The following is a 7,728-nucleotide window of genomic DNA, read 5'->3' on the forward strand; positions in this document are numbered from 1 at the left end:
CTATGGTAACACCAATTCTCCATGAACTGAGAAGGCAATTCAACAGCATCCCATTCTATACCCCGCATGCCAGAAACCAGACTCTCGTCTTCCTTGGCGAGCATATGTTGGAGTGCATGGCCAAACTCATGAAAAACAGTCTCAACCTCGCGGAAAGTCATAAGGCTTGGTTTATCCCCTACTGGTGGTGATTGATTGCAAACAACATAAGCAACAGGCAGTCTAGCAGAGGCACCATCTCGTGCAAGTGCACGACTTCGTGAAACAGCGTCACCCATCCATGCCCCTCCCCTTTTTTCAGATGGGCGGAAATATGGATCGAAGTAAAAGTATGCGACAGGTTTACCCAAGGAATCTTTTACCCGGTAAAATCTAACATCATCATTCCATACTGGAGCTAGGCCATCGGCTGCCTCAATATCAATTTCAAACAGCGTCTTTGCAAGACCGAATAGGCCATTCATAACCTTTGGCAATGAAAAGTACGGGCAAATCTTCCTCATTAATGTCATACTTGGACTCGCGCAATCTCTCACTCCAAAAGCTAATATCCCAGTCACTCAAATCATTGGCTTCCATAGCACCCTGCTCTTGTGAGAATTTTTTAAGGTTTTCCATATCTTGTACTGCAGCATTCCATGCAGCAGTCCGGATCTTTTCTAGGAGTTGCTTTGCTTTGTCAACAGTAGCCATTTTCATTGCCATGCTAACCTCCGCATAGTTGTTGTAACCAAGAAGTTGTAACCAAGAAGCTTAGCCTTCTCCAACCTAAGCTTCAGAATTTGGTCGACAATTGGGGAGTTGTCCAGCTCTCCATTAGAGGCACGGGTTATACGAGCTCGATAGACTTCCTTGTTGAAAAAAATACAGTTTTATGTGAATAAAAATTACTAATAAAAAGGTTTTTCCAAAAATAAAAACACCTTCCAAATTTTATCGGGTTAGGGCTTTATATATATGAAGAATTTTTTTTATTGTATAGATATATAGAAAAACCTCTCTTATATCCCCAAAGATTTTTAGTACTTCTTCTTCGTTTTTTCGATGTTTGATACGAGGGTTCTAAGTGCTAACGATTCGTGAGTTTTCCGCTGCCAAGTTCTAGAAGGACAAGTTTGAATGTGCTATTCAAGCTTGTTAAGATTGTTGTATCTTGGAGGCAGATGTACCCGTAGGGCTATAGCATCATCTTTTTCAGAGTGTAGTCGGGCATTCTTGTCTTAAGGACAGTATGTTGAACATGCGCCTCAATCTACCATTACCGTTTTTCTTGTTTCCATGGTGTTTAGCAGGATATTCAAGACATTAACAGTTGACTAAGGAGAACACACGAAAATCAGATAAGTTCCTCTTTTATTGATTAGTTATTTGATTTTTTCAGTTTTAATTGTTATTACCCAACAATCTTAAGACAAGAATATATATATATATATTAGAATAGCAATTAAGAAAGAATCGAATTGGGTTTGATCAGTAGCTCTCGTACTATACACATCGACTGGTTTTCTTTTTTAAGTCTACATGTGATCGTGATGAACCTAACTGGTTAATATGTGCTTTAATCAGGGGCCTATATGGGATATCTTGTATATCCTCTAATTTCGGCGGGTCAATCTGATAATACTCGTTATAAATCACGCCAGTAAAGCTGTTGGACCATGTGCTTATTGTAGATGTTGAAGCGTCCGCGACTAGGTGTTACAGAATCGTTTGGTGGTTCAAAGATCGTTGTAGATGCAACCACAGAGGTGTATAAATCCGACCTCCGGATGCAAACCCTGGGTTTATGCTCGCTCTATAACTCCAACGGAGAAAAGGATCAATGTCAAGCATTCCGCAAGATCTCTATCCTGAGATCCTCGCAAGGCTACCAGTGAAATCCACATATGTATACTGTTTGGTTGATTTGGTTGGTTCTTGTAATGGCATACTTTGCTTACGCTTATGGAATCAGGAAAGGGATTTCTTTTATCTTTGGAATCCTGCCACCAAAGGGTGCCAACGAAGTATATAACACTTTAGATGATGATTCGTTTACATCACCATTACTTGGTGGTGATGGTATTAATCAAGTGCCGATTCAAAAGATAGAATCTTCGCCCGCTAGCAAACAGCTGGTGAATGATGAAAGTTCTTTTGTGGGTTCATGTAATGGGTTGAATACAAACTGCTGGCAAGACCACCACCTGAATTTGATGATATGTCTCGTAAGACGAATCTTGGTTACCTATCGACCAGACATGGGTTCGGTTATAACTCGAAGTGTGATGAATACAACTTCGTATGAATTAAGAGCTATTCAAACTTCAACCAGTCTGAAGTTGTCGTTTATTCACTTAGATCGAATGCATGGAAACGAATTCGAAATATCCCTTATATTATGTGTAGTTTTAAATCACAAGAGTACGGGGTATTTTGTAATGGGGCTCTTCATTCGTTTGCGTTTTCCAAATCAGGTCGGTCATCTTCTACCTCCAAAGTAGTAGCTACACCCGAAGTATTAGTTGCATTGGATATAACAGATGAGATTACCAGAGAAATCCTACAACCAGACGATTCTGAAGTCGTTAACTATACATATCGGCATATTGGTGTGTTGGATGGGTGTCTATGCGTGCTTTTAGGTAATCCTGTCATCGGTTTTGAAATTTGGGTAATCAAAGATTACCTCAAGAGAGAATCTTGGAGTAAGCGTTATACCATATCCCATAAGATTACGGACAACTCTAGATATTTGAAGCCTATGTGGTCCTCGCATACAGAAGAAACTGCAGTTTCCTGTCGAGGAATTCGCTAAGTGGAAGTTTGCACTTTCGTCATCGGGTCGAGCATATCATTCGGGAGGAGAACATGATGGCTGCACAAGAGATTCTTGAGTTGTTTTCTGAACTTGTTGCAGTGCGTCTTTCAATTATTGAATCACAGATGGCTTAGATAGAAGTCGAGCAGAGTATCGAGAAGGTTTAACGGTGACTGATCGAAAGAATGAAGTTGTTGGCTGCTGCTCGAGCCATTTATTGCAGTAGACGATAACTGCTAGCGATTCTAATGGCGGTGATGTTTAGGAGTTGAACGAGCAAAACAAAACAATGACAGTGAGGAGATAAAGCTGATTTGGTCTATGCCATTATCGATATAGAGATGCAATACTCCTGGTGTTAATGGAGATGTGACGGAGAAGATCAAGGTGCTGCTGCCATTACCAATGGAGTTGGCAGTGATGATGCTAGTTTGATCAGTGATGCTACTCACGATGCCTGGGAATGGATTGATTGCTGTTGAAGGCAGTGTACATCGAGTTTGAAACTTGGCAGTGTCATGAAGATGCTGAGAGTGGGAGAAGGTCTGCTACTGATTAAAAGATGGTGGTGGATTTGAGCTCGAGAAGGACATTGAATAAGTTGATGTTTTTTTTTCCAACCATGGAAGAAGCCATTCTGTATTAGTTGGTGGTGCTAGGAGGAGTTACCCTAGAGTCATGAAGCGATCAGTAATTTCACCTGATGATCGAAGTTACAAAATCTGGCAGAACTTTCTCCTTCTGCTAGTCGTATACACCGCACTGATGGCTCCTTTCCAATATGGTTTTCTTTTCAAACCAGTTCGAGGACTGGAGATCGCATATATTGTCATCGATGGAATCTTCTTGATAGATATCTTCATCACCTTCTTCATTGGCTACGCGACAGAAAATCTTACGTATTCGTTGACAACCATTGGGAAATTGCTTGGAGCATCATGCTTCGTCTCTGGCGTCTTCGTAGAGTGTGTTCTTTGCTTTCCGCAATGGAGAAAAACATCAAGTTCAACTACTTTTGGGTGAGGTGCGTCAGGCTTTTCTGTCTGACTATATTCTACGTTCACTGTGCTGCATGTGTTTATTATACTATCGCTGCACGTAGCAGCCATCCAGAACGAACGTAGATTGGTGACTTGCTTGATGAGAGTCTAGGAGTTCGATATGTTATATCGATTTATTGGTCTGTTACAACTTTCACATCTGTTTTACGTGCAAAGACGAAGCGATGTATGCGAGAACTGGAATCACTAGATTGTGCGAATCAAAGTGTGTTCTCCATCAATAAAATCATGCGAAGGTACAACGGTACTCGTCGGTATGAGAAAGTTAATTTTCCAATTCTTTTGAATAAGCATGCAAAGGTATAGTGGAGCTCGCTTCAGGGGAAGAGCATCACATATTCATGCTTAATTCTTGTACTTGATGTCGGTTTACACTTGCTCAAACCAATAGCTAAGTTTTAAATAATTCTTAAGAGATTTATTTAAATGTGGGGGATAAGAAATGTGATCTTGCAATCCATCAAGGATGAGAGGTATATGATGAATGCATTAAACAACCTTGAAGAATATAAGAAAGACACGTGATTATGGACCACTTCAGATTTGACAGGAAACTAATATGCGGTTGACATGGTCTAAAGGATCAGTAGTTAACCATATATTTTTTTATTTTTTTTATTTTCTGTCTAACGTGTTTAGTACGTGTTGCAAAATAGATGTGCATATCCGCGTTTAATCTGGGAAAACACAGGGATGCTCTGATTAGAAGACCAGAGATTGGAATGCATGAGGTACATAATTAATTTCAATTATGTGATATATGCTTTACAACCACCTATGAAATATGTGATATGTTTATGATTTGACTGAAAGACCAAGATGGCAGATATGATCTAAATGATCGAAAGGATCCAGAAGAAATTCTGAAGGAAATGGTTTTTGTCAAACTCGATGCGTTTAATGTGTGTTGTAAATGTGCAGTATATCAGATGTATACAAATACCCATGTATCTCAAGAGAATTACTGGATGATCTGATTAGATATTTGCGATACTTGAGGTACATCTTAAATTGTGTATGTAATACATATTGTACTGACCTTAAGAGATGTTGTTGTTTCAGGCTATGGATAAATCTTAGCCTATGTGTGTATCCTCTTAAGGAGTGTCTGTCTAAGGAAGTCCTTAAAACAGACAAGATGAACTTGTATATTGAAGAAATCAAAGTTCGTGTGCTTTAATTCAAGCATAAGAGGAAGACGAATGATTACTAAGATGCTTCTTAGAAGATATTCCTCTGTGACCGAAGCCTGTGGCCATCATTGCAGAAACTCAATTGACTATGTGAGTCTAAATTAAATGAGCAATGACAAAGTCTAGACATACTCGAAGAAGGCTAATTCGGTAAGACAACTATACTCTTTAATGAAGTAATTTTAATTGATTCGTGAAGTCAAAAAGAGGTCTCAGTAGACATGTAAAGTCAAAAGATAACCTCACAGACTGAGGGAAGTCAACAGAAAAATTAGTGGTCCTTTGACGAAAGGATTTTCTAAAGAGATAGTTCGTAATTATACATCGAGGGGGAATGGGACTTAAGCTCATATAAAATAAACTTGCCATGAAGGATACTCAACCTTGCTGACTGGAGATCCCAAGATCAAGGTTTCGAATGAGACAACTAATTTATGGTAGGTAAAGGTAAACACTATCAGAGGATTATATTCTCTCTGTCCCTTCCCTATGGTGTAGATGTGATAGTGTGACTGCATGTGAAGGGTGACTTTAATAAGTCTTAATGAGTTCCATAGTTTCAATTTAAGATTGAAGTGGGGTGTAGCAGTGAACACTCTTAATGGAACTCACCTATCTGAATGAGGAAGTGGGTCGCTTTCTATGAGAATATGAGCTGATTCTCTAGAGCATTCTGAGAAACAAGACGTCCAGGGCCAAAATGGACACAACGGCGGAGCTTGGCAGCAACCGTGGAGATATCATGTGTGGTTGTTATCGCGAGTTACACCAAATGTTAGACAGTTCAAGACCTAATGGACCCTGGCTAATAAGTAGTTCAGGTAACCTCTCACTAAGCAAAGGTTCAAGACCTTATGGACACCTATGCCTATTCATGATATTTCTTGTTTTTCGTGTTTTATCGTATTTTTATTCATGTGGGGGATTGTTGAAAAAAATACAGTTTTATGTGAATAAAAATTACTAATAAAAAGGTTTTTCCAAAAATAAAAACACCTTCCAAATTTTATCGGGTTAGGGTTTTATATATATGAAGAATTTTTTTTATTGTATAGATATATAGAAAAACCTCTCTTATATCCCCAAAGATTTTTAGTACTTCTTCTTCGTTTTTTCGATGTTTGATACGAGGGTTCTAAGTGCTAACGATTCGTGAGTTTTCCGCTGCCAAGTTCTAGAAGGAAAAGTTTGAATGTGCTATTCAAGCTTGTTAAGATTGTTGTATCTTGGAGGCAGATGTACCCGTAGGGCTATAGCATCATCTTTTTCAGAGTGTAGCCGGGCATTCTTGTCTTAAGGACAGTATGTTGAACATGCGCCTCAATCTACCATTACCGTTTTTCTTGTTTCCATGGTGTTTAGCAGGATATTCAAGACATTAACAGTTGACTAAGGAGAACACACGAAAATCAGATAAGTGCCTCTTTTATTGATTAGTTATTTGATTTTTTCAGTTTTAATTGTTATTACCCAACATTCCTCACGCAAAGAACGATTCCGCGAGTAGTTCATAACATATCGAATGCATGGAGGGTCTAACGTTATCATCCATGGACCATCTTCAGCATTAGCTTTTTCGTGCCCCTTGGAGAGTGCCATTTGTGCAGCAAGCTGAAGCAGGCAATCAGTCAATATCTTTTTTATCCGTAATTAACTTTTCAAAAAATTTGGTGGCATCCAAAACATTCTCCATAAACATCTTGCCAAACTTGTCTAACTCCTGTTGCACTCTATTAAACTGTTCTCTTTTATCATCTTCAAGCGACACACCATTAAGAACGGCCTCTTTTGTTTGGACTTGGACGATACGTTTACGAGAATCGCTTAAAGTATGCCAATCAGCGGACTCCTGAATGGCCTTGAATGCATTGTAAATGGGTTTGCTTTGTCCCAGTCTAAGAAGAAATTTAACTTTCTCTGGCTGCAAAAATTAGAATTATAGCAGTCAGATGCATGCATGTTCATGTTTGCTTAAAGTTGAAAAATTTTAAGAAAATATATATATATAGCACCTGAACTTCTTCGACCGCGAATCTTTAACATTCTTAAGATGGTGAATAATCCCCCAAACTAGTTGTAGTCGATCCAAAATCTTCTCCAGTGGATCAACTAATTTAGGCCAAGTTGGTTCCACTGATTTCTATAATACAACCAAATCATTCTCCTACAATTTCCAAAGTTAACTTTAGGAAGTGCAAATTGTATGAGTTATCTTTGATATATGAAAAATAAGAAACCTTTTTCTTTTTATTTGAAGCTTTAATAAAGAGACTTAGTTACCTACAAGTTGTTGTAATAAAGCTTTAATGCCAGGCCGAACATGTTTGGCTTCAATAACATCAAAAGGAGGAAAAACAAAATCCTGCAGTAAAGGATTATTTTGAAGCTCCAAACTTTCTTCTTTTGATATCACTGGTGAAGGAACTTCAAAAGCCATTATATTATAATATATATATATTTGAAATAGATTTAAGAAGGACTAGTATATAGAAAATAATACTTGCTGTATAAACTTATGATTTTTTTGTTTACATCACACCTGATAACTTCTTTATATAGACAAAGAAAACAGACTAACTCGACTAATCCTAATAAAATAAAACTCTTAAACCAGTATTCCCAAAGTTATTAAATTTCTTGAGTAGGAAAAACTTAGATAAGTATAAAAAAACTC

At 38.2% G+C, this 7,728-nt stretch overlaps 1 pseudogene; it reads right to left on the minus strand.

The window, feature by feature from the left end:
* On the minus strand, positions 1-7,491 carry LOC113360646 (annotated as a pseudogene).
* Between the last annotated feature and the right edge of the window lie 237 nt (positions 7,492-7,728).

The sequence above is a fragment of the Papaver somniferum genome, chromosome 3 (genome assembly GCF_003573695.1).
Source record: "Papaver somniferum cultivar HN1 chromosome 3, ASM357369v1, whole genome shotgun sequence".
NCBI lineage: Eukaryota > Viridiplantae > Streptophyta > Magnoliopsida > Ranunculales > Papaveraceae > Papaver > Papaver somniferum.